The sequence below is a fragment of the Python bivittatus genome, unplaced genomic scaffold (assembly GCF_059951505.1).
Source record: "Python bivittatus isolate LINGU-HERP-01145 unplaced genomic scaffold, Pbiv_v1 ctg000350_np1212, whole genome shotgun sequence".
Classification (NCBI taxonomy): domain Eukaryota; kingdom Metazoa; phylum Chordata; class Lepidosauria; order Squamata; family Pythonidae; genus Python; species Python bivittatus.
Genome location: NW_028277074.1, coordinates 38438849 through 38452257, shown reverse-complemented (window position 1 = coordinate 38452257; position 13409 = coordinate 38438849). Strand labels below are relative to the sequence as shown.

Genomic DNA, 13409 nt, shown 5'->3' with positions numbered 1-13409 from the left:
GAATGTAATACTAATCATTTATATCACTTCTAGAGCAGCTGTACTCAGGGGACAAGCAAGTTGCAGCCACAGATATTCCTGGCTCTCTTTCCTGCTTGCTTATTTACTTCAGTAAATGGAAGGATGATTTACAGCTCATCAATGGGCATAAAATTGCTGTATAATAAGGTTATACAAACATATTATTGGTCTACTCTTAGTGTGAAGGTGAAAACAAAGAGACCTTTCTATCTGTGCAAAGGGCAAAAACATACTTGCCAATTTATGAATGGCACATGCACTGAATAAACATGTTTGTTTTTGACATTAGCTCCCATAGAACATGTTAACTCAATAATAACTGTCCATCACAGTCACATTTACTAAAGCTTAGCAGTGTTATTCTCTTTTCCATAAGCTGCCAATTAAGATGAATGACAGTTGGTTCCTCAGTATTTTGTTTTGTTTTATTATCGCATTTTATTCTTTGCTTTAAATATACAGAAAGATGCCAAAAAAAGGGGGGGGGACCAAGATTTTCATCTATAAAAACAGTATGAATCTTTGATAAATGCTTTTACTGTCTTTGCTTTTTTGTTGTTGTTAATATGTCTTACAGTACGTACCATACAAGAAGGTCAAATAAATAGAATAAAAGCCACCCTTCTTCTCTCATAATCCCCCCCAAAAAATAAGTAAAAATGCAGCACAATCAGCCAGCTATAGTTTAAGAACTTGTTAATGAATTGCAAATGACACCTAAAGAAGCTCTGAGTAAGAAAAGGAAAAAAAATGCAAATAGTTAAAGGGGCGCATGGATGTATCCATTAAAATGGAGAAATACATCTGCCCCAGGCCTTAGAACCATCAATTTTCCAAGTCAGATTTCATAAACACCATATATTTCATACTAAATAATTGGTACCAGAGACACAATTCATTCATGTTCTGAAAACGTCTCCCCACAGAAACTCAAACACAGTAGGTCAAACCATTTGTTTTGCAAACCATTTGTTTTGCAGATGTCCTCAATTTGTCTATGCAGTGTACATCTCTTACATTAACAATTCTGTTTATAGTTGGCTGAAGATATTCGATACATACTTATAGGGGCCAAATAATTTTCTTCTAATAGAAGCATTCCAATGTTTCCTGTTCAGTTTATCAAATAGAGGAATATTCTTATAACTACAAAGATGCATTGTGATGGATTGCCATCACTGTCCATTTGTGTCTGGATTTTCTCATGATCAGACTTCTCCAATGAATATAACATTTCAGCATAGTGTATGGTGCAAAGGCCTGCAGAAAGAGATGACCAAACAACCATCCTCCCCATGAACCTTCTTTTTATGGAGACTTCTCCAACCACAATTGTGAAAATTGGTGATAAGCTTTCCTATTATTTTCAGGTAGGAAATATATACATACAGCATATACATATATACATACATACATACATGTGCGTGTGTGTCCCTAACTATTAATAATAAAACCTGACTTATCATATTTAAAATAAATACTCCTCCCCAATTTTCCCAGGTGAAAGGAAAATTTTGACCCCACCCATATATGTGACATAGTTGTGCCCTTTTGGCAACATTGTCCTTGCCTGTTGCAGCTCTCAGCCGCCCTTACAGTTCACTGTACAATCAATTCCTGGATATTATCCCATGTCTTCAATTTCCTCCATTATAATTCCATACTACCGTTATGCTATTGTTTTCTCATTATGTTCTAATTAAGACGAGAACATTTAGAAACACCGAGAGCTGATCTGAAATGTGGCAAAACGTTTACATCTTGGAGAGAGATCCAGACAGATTTAGATGGCACAGAATATATATATATATATATATATATATATATATATATATATATACACATACATACATACATACATACATACACACACACAGTACTGGTGCAATCAAAACCATACAAACTGGATGCAACCAAATATAACATCTACCTCATCCATGGTGCAGAAATGCATTTATAATAGATGATGATGATACACATAAGTAAAACTCCGCAGCAGATCATTATGCATATTTTCCTTCCCTTTAAGTTTTTATAAAGGCTATATAGATCTATAACTTCAAACAGTATCAGTGAGTTGTTTTTATATGTTTTAACCTCTTATAACAGACACCTTTGGCAATGTAAGCTCTACAGGTTCCCATCCGATGAAGCACATGCACTTCTGTGTCTAATAAAGTTACATCTCTCTATGAAGTTAAAAAGTGAAGGAGGAATTTGCTAAGGGGGGTTGTCTTTTGAATCTTCCCAGGAAAGAGGAGCCTGGCTGTGAGGAAGAGGAAGAAAGAATAAGTATGTGAGTTTTCCAGGATTTTAGGATTACTTCTTGAGGCGGTAAGTAATCAATTGTATTCATTACCTGATTTTATTTTAGATGTGCTCAAATCCTTTCCTAATTCCTTTCACAAGTATTTTTCCTGAGGTTCAATTTTCGTTTTGGACTATCTGATGTTCCTTTGTTTACACTTGTATAATTGTTTACCTCTGAGGCTAGCATCCATCCTTATTTTTCTTGGAGTTGTATGTTTTCTAATGGGGTAAATGCTGTTGTAAACAGTTTTGGTGTCAGTTTGTGTCTTGGGGCTTGTAATCAGGTAACTTATCTGAGAAGGCATAGGTCTCTGAAGATTGACTACCACTATCTATAGTCAATTACCCTTGTGAATTTTCAATTAACAGAAATGGGAAAGGCATTTTACTTCTTTGGGGCCATTCTTCTATATCCCTGGTTGGAGAGAAGGAAAAGGGATGGTGGAGCAAATGTTAACGAAAACAGTCATTGAGACATCAGTCCAGGCTGTCATAGATGGGCAAGTGAGGGACACCCTTCTACTTCTGTGTGTGGTGGGAATTAAGAAATGACGAGAGAGAAGGTAAGTTAAAAGTCTACAATCCCAGTCTGTATTAACACCCTGAATATTTCTTTTAGAAAAAAATAAAATAAGCAGAACCAGCTGCATGCCAAATTATAAATGCAATCTGTGGTTAGTTTGATTCAAACTGTGTCCAGAAATGTAGTCATTCTTCTGCATGCACCTGAAACTGCAAACAAGTAAGACTTGTGTTGTTCAACCTTTTTCTCTGTTATTTATATCACAGTTTTGGAAATGTGAAATTACCTCTGGTGATACCCAGCCTTAGATTAACAGTGCGTTTTGTAAGTTATCTTCAAGAAAACAACATTAACACTTGGTGAAGTGCTCGGATTCCCAAAAGCTGTATTATGGCATAGTGATAATATTTCATTTCAACTATATATGCCAGAATGACTATATGGATGTTTACAGATATGAAACATTGACCTAGAAAGCTGATCCAGCTCTAGCAGTGTTTGTGTGAGTGTGTATGTGTGTGTGTGTTTATAAATAAATAAAAATCCCAGGAGAAAGTAAACATCATCCTTCTCAACTCTGTAAACCTAATGGCATAATTCTTTGATAACATCAACATAAGGTTAAGCAAATTTGCTTCTGAGTACTAAATGTCATCTTTCATATCTTGATCTTAGGCATATTGATTTTCATCTAATTTATTTGTCTAGGGAATTCATATTTCATTTTCCAGACTTAGTTTATAGGAACGGAGGGTATATCAAATATTAAAAGAGAATAAAGTCTGTATGTCAAATCAAATGGCTGATAATTAAAATAGATACCAAAGGACATACCCTATTAAGCTATTTATTTATTTTTAAAAATATAAGCATATAACATGATTTCCTAATTGCAACATCTTTAAATTAGGCTGAAAAATAATGTGTATAGTTTCTGCAGAGAATTCTAAATGGCATTTGTATTTTTATTTATTTAATTTTAAACAGCCTCTGGCATTAGATTAATTCTACCACCCAAAAGAAATGAACAATGTTTCCCCAAATAAATAGGGGCAGAATAACACATTCATGCCCACTTTAATTTATCTGCAAGTCAGATAATAACATTTGAGTTACTGAGGCTACAGTGCTACAACGTTCATTTCTTGCTCTGCGTTAATTTTCTTTCTTCTGCAATTTCTACATCTCAGTGGTTTTCACATTGGAAAGCTCACCTTTATTCTATGTACAGCCTTCCCATTTATTCCTTTCTAGCTGCAATTTGAATTTTGAATTTAATATTTATCATTTAAAATTCAAAAGGTAAATTATACAGGCCTTGTGCATCTTGATAAACAAAGAATAAAAAGCTGAATAATTTGGCAAATCTTGCCAATCCTCTGCATATCATTCTATTATATGTCAAGCAACTAGCAAACATTGTCACATATCTGGAATGGAGGTGAGTTGGCTGCAACTGTGGCAAGAGAACTGTTCAGCCTGGCATGTGGAAGAATTGGGGGTGAGAATCACATTGTTCTCTAGAGTGAGAGATGGAGAACAGAGCAGGAGCCTTTCCTGGGGTGTGAAATCAGTGGAAGAGAACCACTCAGCCACAGCACTAAGGTATGGTGTGTGAGGAGCCTTGAGGATGAGTATACTGAAGATTGTAAGTATGTTTTAGTTGTCAAGTAGAAGTGTGGAAGGGGGAACAACCACTCTTACCTTCCAGAGTTTTATTTTGGGGGGGGGGGAGAGAGATTGTTCTGTGAATGCATTGTATATATATTCCAGGATTGCTCCATTTGAAACTTTGTAGGTTGGATGAGATGGTGACATTGACAGCTTTGATTAGAGAAAACACATTGACTAATTTAATGCTAATTGGAAGCCCCTTTTGGACTTTTTGCGAGAAACAGGGGAAAAATGGAATTATGATATATAGATATGATGATTAGCAAAATTAATAGATTATATAAAAACTGATGTCGAGTTATAATCTTAGAGTAAGAGTTTAATATATGTTTTACTTATATCTGCTGTAAAAGAAGTCAGAAGTCATTCTTTTTTGTATTTCTTTTTCTTTCTTTTTTCTGCACTTCTGCTTTCTTTCTCTTTGTTCTCTCTTTTCTTATAGTCTCTTTCTTGATTATCAGTTCTTGTTAGCTTTTATCTTTCTGGTTTTTTTTTAATTTAATAATGTTATTATTTTTTAAAAAATGTTGTAGTTGGGGGATATTAAGCCGGGGGGGGGCTGTATTTGTGGTAGAAATGGGAGAGAAGGGCATTACAGGATATCTGCAGTTCTCTCTCTCTCTCTCTCTCTCTTTCCTTTTAAAAAAAAAAAAATTATTACTTAATTATCAAAATACAAAGAATATGAAATAAAGCAAATACTGGAATGCAGAGGAAGTAGAAAAGAGAAGAAAAAAGCAAGATGATACAAAAAAGATTATGACATTTACATTAGAAAAAGGACACATGGTGAAAAAAGAAAAAAGTGGATTACATGCCCCCCCCTTCCATTCCATTTATATCCCTAACCATAGGCCATAGTTTAGATAATGGAACTTTACACCAAACATTGGTAATTGTTGTTAGCTTTTATTAAAGTCCTACAGACCGTATTTCAGATATCTACAGTGGTGGTTCAGTTTGTGAACCCTTCTGAACTTTTAATATTTCTACATAAATATAACCTAAAATGTAGCGACATATTTGTGTGTGTCTTAAAGATTTAAGATGCAAGGTCAGGGTCTTACCCAAACAAACTCTTTGAAATGCAGCCAGTTCTCATAATCATTGCTGAACAATATTACAACAAATTGTATCCCTTCACAAGCCTCAATAAATTCATTAAATGCCTGTCCCTTTAAATGAAATTTTGGCTCTACCCAAACTATGTTACAATCCACACTTAAGTTCTAATTCCAATTATAATTATTGTTTTATAATTATATGCTTTACCTATTGTTGATTGTAGATGGAGTTATATACCATCTTGTCAGCCCTAAAAGGTAGACCATACTAAGAAACAGATACCACATAGGCCCTAAAGCTATTTTTATTAGAAGAGGCTAGTGTTAATTTTCATGCAGTAACTGATATTAAGATTTGTGGACATTATTTAAAAGACAATGTTTAGATATTAAATGGTTTTAGATCTCAGGATTTTGATGGATTTTGGAAGGGAGGGTGGGAGGGAGGGAGGAAGGGAGGGAGGGAGGGAGGGAGGAAGGAAGGAAGGAAGGAAGGAAGGTTGATTCAACCTTAGAGAGGTTACAAAATTTACTATCCTGCATGAGCCAATGCATCAGAGATAGTTTCCATATTTTCTTCATTATTCAGAAGACACTATGGACAATTTTCAACCATGATGAATTTACTTTTCTACTGTATATTTCAATTCCGTTCTGACATTTTAAATTCCTAGTTATGTGCAATAATTCCAAACCAGTGCCAATTGCTACAGTCAATTTATGGTGACCATATGGAACAACACTATAATGAGCTGAATTGAGAGAGAGAGAGAGAGAGAGAGAGAGATAAGAGAGAGAGATTTATACAGACACATGCAGGTACAATTGGACATACCGTATTATTAAACTTCACTAACATTCTACCATTTAACTTTGTTTTATTAGCAGGCTTGGAACTTCAGTAAGAACATATAGCCCTTGATAACATATATAACAGTACCTGTTGTATAAGCCCTGATCACAAAAATGTAGCCATAAAGCAAAATGATCAAATGTACATGGGGAATAAATTTCAGAATATGTTTTCAGGATATTTGGCAGCTGAAAAAGAGCTGTATCACTAAATACTCTTTGAATAGCTGTAGCAATGTGGGGTTTAGCTGCCAATTATGAAGCTCTAAGAAGCATAGCTAAATATATTTCTTGGAGCATGTTTTCATGCAAAATAGCCTCTTTTAGCTGAAGAAAAGTCTTACATTTCAAATGTGATAGCACAGTTCTTATTCTCAAAGGGTTGAGGAGAAAAATATGAATCGCATAAATAATTGCATCCAGGATGAATGCCAAATACTCTGAGTATAAGTTGCTTATGTTAATTTATATTCTTTCTGCTTGGTACTGTGTTAGCAAACTGGCTAGATCTCACAACCTACAATTCCTTAAAGAATGTTATGACCAAAACCTAAATATTTGAATTACAATGTAGTGACAAAAAAGAAATACATTTCTGATTATTTATCTATGTAGCTAACTAGGTAGCTAGCTGAATTGCCAAGGACTCTGCAAATATCTGTTAAGAATAGGGAGGCTTCTGAAGAAGGAATGTTTTCAAATATTATTTTCTGTAGGACCTGTGGGTAACTTCTCCAGATTCTGTCAAACAGACACACATATACACACATAGAAATAGAACCAAATATATGCTTAGCAATCCTGTAATGCTTAAACTAAGATTGTAAACAGATAATTTCCACCATTCAACAAGGAATATTAACTTACACCACATGAATATTAAATTATATTTACCCAAAGGTAAGATTATCCTGAATTTAAATTTATCTATTGCCTCCCCCCCCAAATAAAGATAATATTTGCAGTGCCTGGCTTCCATACCATCTGTCCAGTAGGATATTCCCCCTTGCTTCCAATAAAGGCACATGTGTATGATAGACACCCACTGACATAGGTAACCATTTGGGATCTGAAACACTTTGGATTCCATCTCTAAATGGCACTTTGGAGCATGCAGGAACAGCTGGGCCATCCTGGGAAAAGATGCAGCTGCTTTTAAAGTATTGTAGACAGGTGTTGCTCAATCCTAATATGATATGTATATTTCCCCATTGGCAAGAGTTCATGCTCCAAGGAGACAGTCTGAAAGAATGCATTTATTAAATTAATTATTAAAAGAAATTTCCATCTATGTCTGTGAGATAGAGTATATAAATTAGAATAGAACAGAGTAGAGTAGAGTAGAGTAGAGTAGAGTAGAGTAGAGTAGAGTAGAGTAGAGTAGAGTAGAGTACAAAACCTTGCATCCCTTCACACTTAAGACACTCAGTTTCAACACATTCAGATAAGCCCCCTTTCCAGAGGAAAAGAGAGAGAAGAATGGAAACAAGATGAGGGAAAGTAGGTGGACTGAGAAAAAAAGAACAGAAATGTTCAAGAGTTATGTGTTTAAATACATGCATGTAGAATGCCCCTCTTCCACAACTGTAAATGATCGTATGTATGTATGTATGCATGTATGTATGTGGTGTATCCAGTGTGCATAGCCCCATCCTGATCACATTTTCTATTCCTAAAACCAATTTAATTGCATACTGGTATCCAGACTTCTTTCCATTTTTTAAAGACATGACAACCAATGCAGAAGCAGAATTTCAGTGAAGTTCTCCTATCTGGGGAGCAGAGTTTTTGAGATTCCTTTTTTGTTGGTAAGTGGTTGAAGGTAGGAGGTGCCTCCATTTTCTCTTTTTATTAAACATCTTTCTAGCACTCTGCAGCATCCTCATCTGTCTTGGATTCTTGATATAAAAAGCACCCATGGGAAGACTTAGCCCATGATTCTTTCCTTGAGCTTTAATTAAAGAAAAGATGGAACCAGTAATGAAAGCATTTAAAATGCTTTTCTCAGAAACAAAATCAGTGATTGCACCGATTTCAGGCACTTGATGGGCAGTCCTTGGTGCATCAATTAAATCATAGGGAGAACAACTTGCTACTCCACCTATGGGATATTTTTAGATTAGAAAGTGCAGGCAGACAATAACAAGGACATTTCTGAAAGGAAAGGAACTCATATCACATACATTTGGTGATCTCAGAATCTTTCTAACCTGATTCTAAAGGACCTTACAAGTGAAATAAGAAGCTGGAAGCATTTTTCATGTGGAATTAAAACTTTTTAGGAAGTTTTAGCATCACACATGATCAATCCTGAACATCCATTTGTATTAGGATATTATATTATATACCTTCAGGCTTTGATCAATCACTGACTATGTTATTAAGCAATGTAAGGATACTGTACAGCACCATCCATGGGGAACAGCCCAAATCAGCAAGATGGCAGAAAGGGAGTTGTGGTGCAAGCCCCGCCCCTTTTAAATGCATGAGACATTAGCAGATATATAAAAGAGGTGGGACTTTTATCATAATGTTTCATTTGCCATCTTGAAAATTTTGGCCACCCCTCTGAGGACCATGCTGTTTACATTTAATAACTATAATAATCCTCACCGTGCATGGTTACTTTTGTGGCATGAGAGATATTTAATTGTGGGGAACTTAAGGTTCCAAATTTCATTTGTGTCATTTGTGGTAGTTGTAAAAACAGTAAATGGACAGTTTGTCCATTTGGAGAAATTGGAGAAATTTGTCCATGGAGAAATTGAAATATGTCCAGAAGAGAGCAAACAAAATGGTGATAGGAAAAAAGAAAGAAAGGAAGGAAGGAAGGAAGGAAGGAAGGAAGGAAGGAAGGAAGGAAGGAAGGAAAGAAAGAAAGAAAGAAAGAAAGAAAGAAAGAAAGAAAGAAAGAAAGAAAGAAAGAAAGAAAAAGAAAGAAAGAAAGAAAGAAAGAAAGAAAGAAAGAAAGAAAGAAAGAAAGAAAGAAAGAAAGAAAGAAAGAAAATGGGAAATGAAAAGGAAAAGGAAAAGGAAAAGGAAAAGGAAAAGGGAGAAAGAAAAAGCAGTAGTTGAGGCATTCATGTTTAGCTTGGAGAAGAGAAGATTTCTGGGAGACATAACAGCTGTGTTCAAATATCTGAGGGCTGTCATACAGAAAACAGGACAGAATTATTCAGAGCTGTTCCATAAGAGAGAACAAAAAAACAATGGATTTAAATTACAAGGAAATAGATTTCAGTTATATATCAGGAAAAAAATCCTAATGGATTTAGAAGGTGGTGGTCTCTTTCACTGGAGGTGTTTAAACAGAGTATTGATGGCAATTTGTCAGGGATATTTTAAGTTGTGGATTCCTGCCCTGGCAGGATTTTAAACTAGATAATTTTTGAAGACATTCTATCATTCCTTCTCTAGCCACTAAGATTTTTTATGTATGGACAATGTACATAATTTTCTCAAAACAAATAAGCCTGTAACACTATCTAAATAAATAAATTGATTTCTGTGTTTGCAGAATCAGATTAGTAACTCAAATGGAACTTAAATAGATAGTCTTTGCTTACCGACTGCTCTTTTAGTGACCATTCAAACTTAAAATGGTGCTGAAAAAGTAGATTTATGACCAGTCCTTGAACTTAAAGCCATTGCAGTGTCCCTGCAGTCACATAATTGCAATTTGAACACTTCACAACCAGCACATATTTACAACAGTCGCAGCATCCCACGATTATGTGACCCACATTTGAACTTTCACAGCTGGCTTCTGAAAAGCAAAGTCAATGGGTAACTCGGCAGTAAGTCGCAAGCTGAGATCACATGATGTTGCATTTAATGACCACAGGTGATTCACTGAACAACTGCAGTGAAACTGACATAGTAAGTCAGGAGCAGTCATGTGTTGTTTCACTTAATGACCACATTGCTTAGTGATGGAGTTGCTTCCAAATTGTGGTAGTTCAGTGAGGACTACCTATAAGCATAAAGGTAATATATTTTTAATATGGGGCAAAAATATGCATGCGGTTCAAAGATTATTTATTTAATTATTTATTTTATATATCACATTTATATAGCTGCCCATCTCACACAAGGTGGCTCTGGGCAGTGTACAACAGTGAAATAAAATAACAAATAGATAAAAGCAATAATTATGGAAGATAAAAAAGTGATTATTAAAATACAACATTATCAAAAAGTTTAAAAAATTTAAATTTTAAAATATACAAACCCCATGGAGAAAGAGAATATTAATCATAGTGTAACCATCTAAGAATGTCTCCGGTTCCCAAAGACCCCCAGGCCTCATGACATAACCAGGTCTTGAGGGACTTCCTAAACAATGGCAAGGAAGGGGCAAGACTAACTTTGGGAGGGAGAATGTTTCACAAGAAGGGAGCCACAGCAGAGAAGCCTCCTGGGAACCACCAAAAGCAAGTCCCTGGCTGATGGAACACATAGCATACCTTCCCTGCCACATCTAATGGGATGGGCTGATATGATCGGGGAGAGGCAGTCCCTCAGATAACTCAGCCCCATGCCATGAAGGGTTTTAAAGGTCAAAACTGCACCTTGAATTGGACTCAGAAGCAAACTGTCAGCCAATGCAGCTTGCAAAGCAGAAATGTAATATGTGCTCTTCTAGGAGGACACATACTATAATTGCCCACGCCTCCACATTCTGCACCAGTTGAAGCTTACAGATATTCTTCAAGAGCAGCCCCATGTAGAGCAAATTATAGTAGTCCAATCTGGAGGTGACTAGGGCATGAGTGACTGTGAGCAAGGCCTCCCGATCCAGGAAGGGGCACAATTGGAGACAACATGAAGCTGTACGAAGGCACAGAAGATAATGTAGGTTAAATTTCTGGACATCTTCCCAGAGACTCAGTTGCTCCTTGAGACTTAGTGAGGTTTTGGAACTTTTTTTAAGCAACTCACTGTACCATAAGGAGTACTTCTGTGCTTCCAAATATCAATGACATTGACTTTCACTTGTCAATCTTGTCAAAAATTCTGTCTTCCATAGCAACTGTAACCAATGCTTCTGTTAACATTCACATCATCATACCATGAAGCCTTTGAGGGGTTTAAGACTTCATCAGATACACTTTTACTCTGTGCTTTATTTTAAGTCAATGTACCAACCTGTGTCCAAAACCTGTAACTTATCATAACTCTAAACATCTACATTAAATTTAACTGCCGAGTTATTGTTCTAAAGAAATACAAGGTAGGATTTCTAGATACAGTGTTACTTATTAAACTTACAATTCAGATTGGTAAAAATTAAAATATATAGCAGCACAAGTTCATTCTCCCCCCCCCCCCCAAAAAAAGTGTTTTCTTTTGTTTTGTCTTGTTTTGTTTTCCTCCTGTTTGTCCCAACCACCACTTGTCTGGTATATCAGATATTCAAAGTGAAGAGTACAGTGAAAAATATAATGTCCCTATTTTTGCAAGCCATCCAGTGCCATTAAAGAAATGGAAAGCATATAATCTTTCTAAATTAATAAATACAGTGGAAGGGAAAAATTCAACAATCTTTAAAGAGGTAACTGTCCAGATCTTATAATGTTCTCAATTGTCTCTATTATATTATCTCAATGTATTATTACATTGTTCTCTGCTATATTAGAAAAAACAATATGAAAAAATAATGTGCTTTCAGGAACATGCTAATCTTTCAAAGTTCCTGCACTCTCATATAATTTCTTTCTGTATCTACCTCAGTATATTCAACATGGCATCACAGAGACACCTACCACATCTGGAATTCAGTTCATGAGAAGGAGATATAAGTGATTTAATGTGAGGTTAATTTAACAGAGGTTAAATTCTGCAAAGTATCATGCATTGGCTATTATTTCAGGAATTACAACTTCTGTCCATCATGTAAAACCATGAATTTCATTGTCTTGCATTTTTAAAATCCTTAATCCCATTCTTTGTGAGCTTCCCAGACAGTCCACTAATATGGACAGTGATACTCCAATGGCATTGAACTATCACTGTCCAATTCCATATGTCATGACATATGGAAGTATTTGCTGTCTTAAGGACTTATCTAAATGGTGATACAAGAAAAATGTAAATGTGATCTAAAGTATAGAAAGACTTGGCTTTCACTCGCTGTCCTCATGACACTTCTTCTGTGACATTCTCTAAGGGCTCTCATTTTACTAATATCCCAATTTCCTAATCATATTCAAATCAGAATTCAAATTCTTAAAAAAATCCCAACAACTCCTAGTTACATTAGTATGTTGCAGATCAATAACTCTTTAAAGTATTTAAATACTACGCGCGGTCATTTGACCAATCAATAATTCTCAATTTAAATACTGCATATGCACAGTGATTTCCCTCAGAACATTGATAGCAGGAAATAATTGCTTGGCTAGTTCAAAGTGAAACAAAAACCCCACACACCCCAAACTCACACCCACATTTCTACTTGACCTTCGGTGGTCCCAGTCTCTAAGGAGCAGTTCACAAAGAGGCTAAAGGCCTTCAGGGAATTAATCTAGCAACTGTCTGCACATAAATGTTTGTCCTCCTGCCGAACAGTGTTTAAAAATTAAATAAAAATGAGAAGATAACAGGGACCAGCATGGTACTTCGATGAGGTAAAGGACTTGTCCCCAGTATGCTATAAGACAGCAAGATATTGCTCACTTCTCAGTGACTTTGCTCATTATTAGTATGTTTGCTGATCTCACAGATTATTCAGTAGTAAACTGAAAACTGTAAGAACTGCAGCCTATAACCTTTTCACTTTAAAAGTAAACAAATGTAGTACCACTTCTAAATATGTACATGTATAGAAATGTGCTATCCATTGCATAGTGTAGTTTTATTGCTTTCTCTGAATTTCTGTCTCTTTCTCTCTTTGTTTTGCATCCTAAGTTCCTGTAAATGTTAGACCCTCTCTCTTAGAAATGACATCTATATGTAAGTTCACT

The 13409-nt window shown here is 35.5% G+C and overlaps 1 long non-coding RNA gene across 2 annotated transcripts in view; it reads left to right on the top strand.

Annotated features, from left to right (window-relative positions):
- Positions 1-4269: 4269 nt before the first annotated feature.
- Positions 4270-13409, top strand: part of LOC148215160 (uncharacterized) — a 98320-nt gene continuing 89180 nt past the window's right edge. The window contains exon 1 of one of the 2 annotated variants that reach the window (XR_015796730.1): positions 4270-4459. This is a non-coding gene — a long non-coding RNA (uncharacterized LOC148215160). Of the gene's footprint in view, positions 4503-13409 lie in introns of both variants that reach the window. The other variant, XR_015796731.1, reaches the window with a different exon arrangement.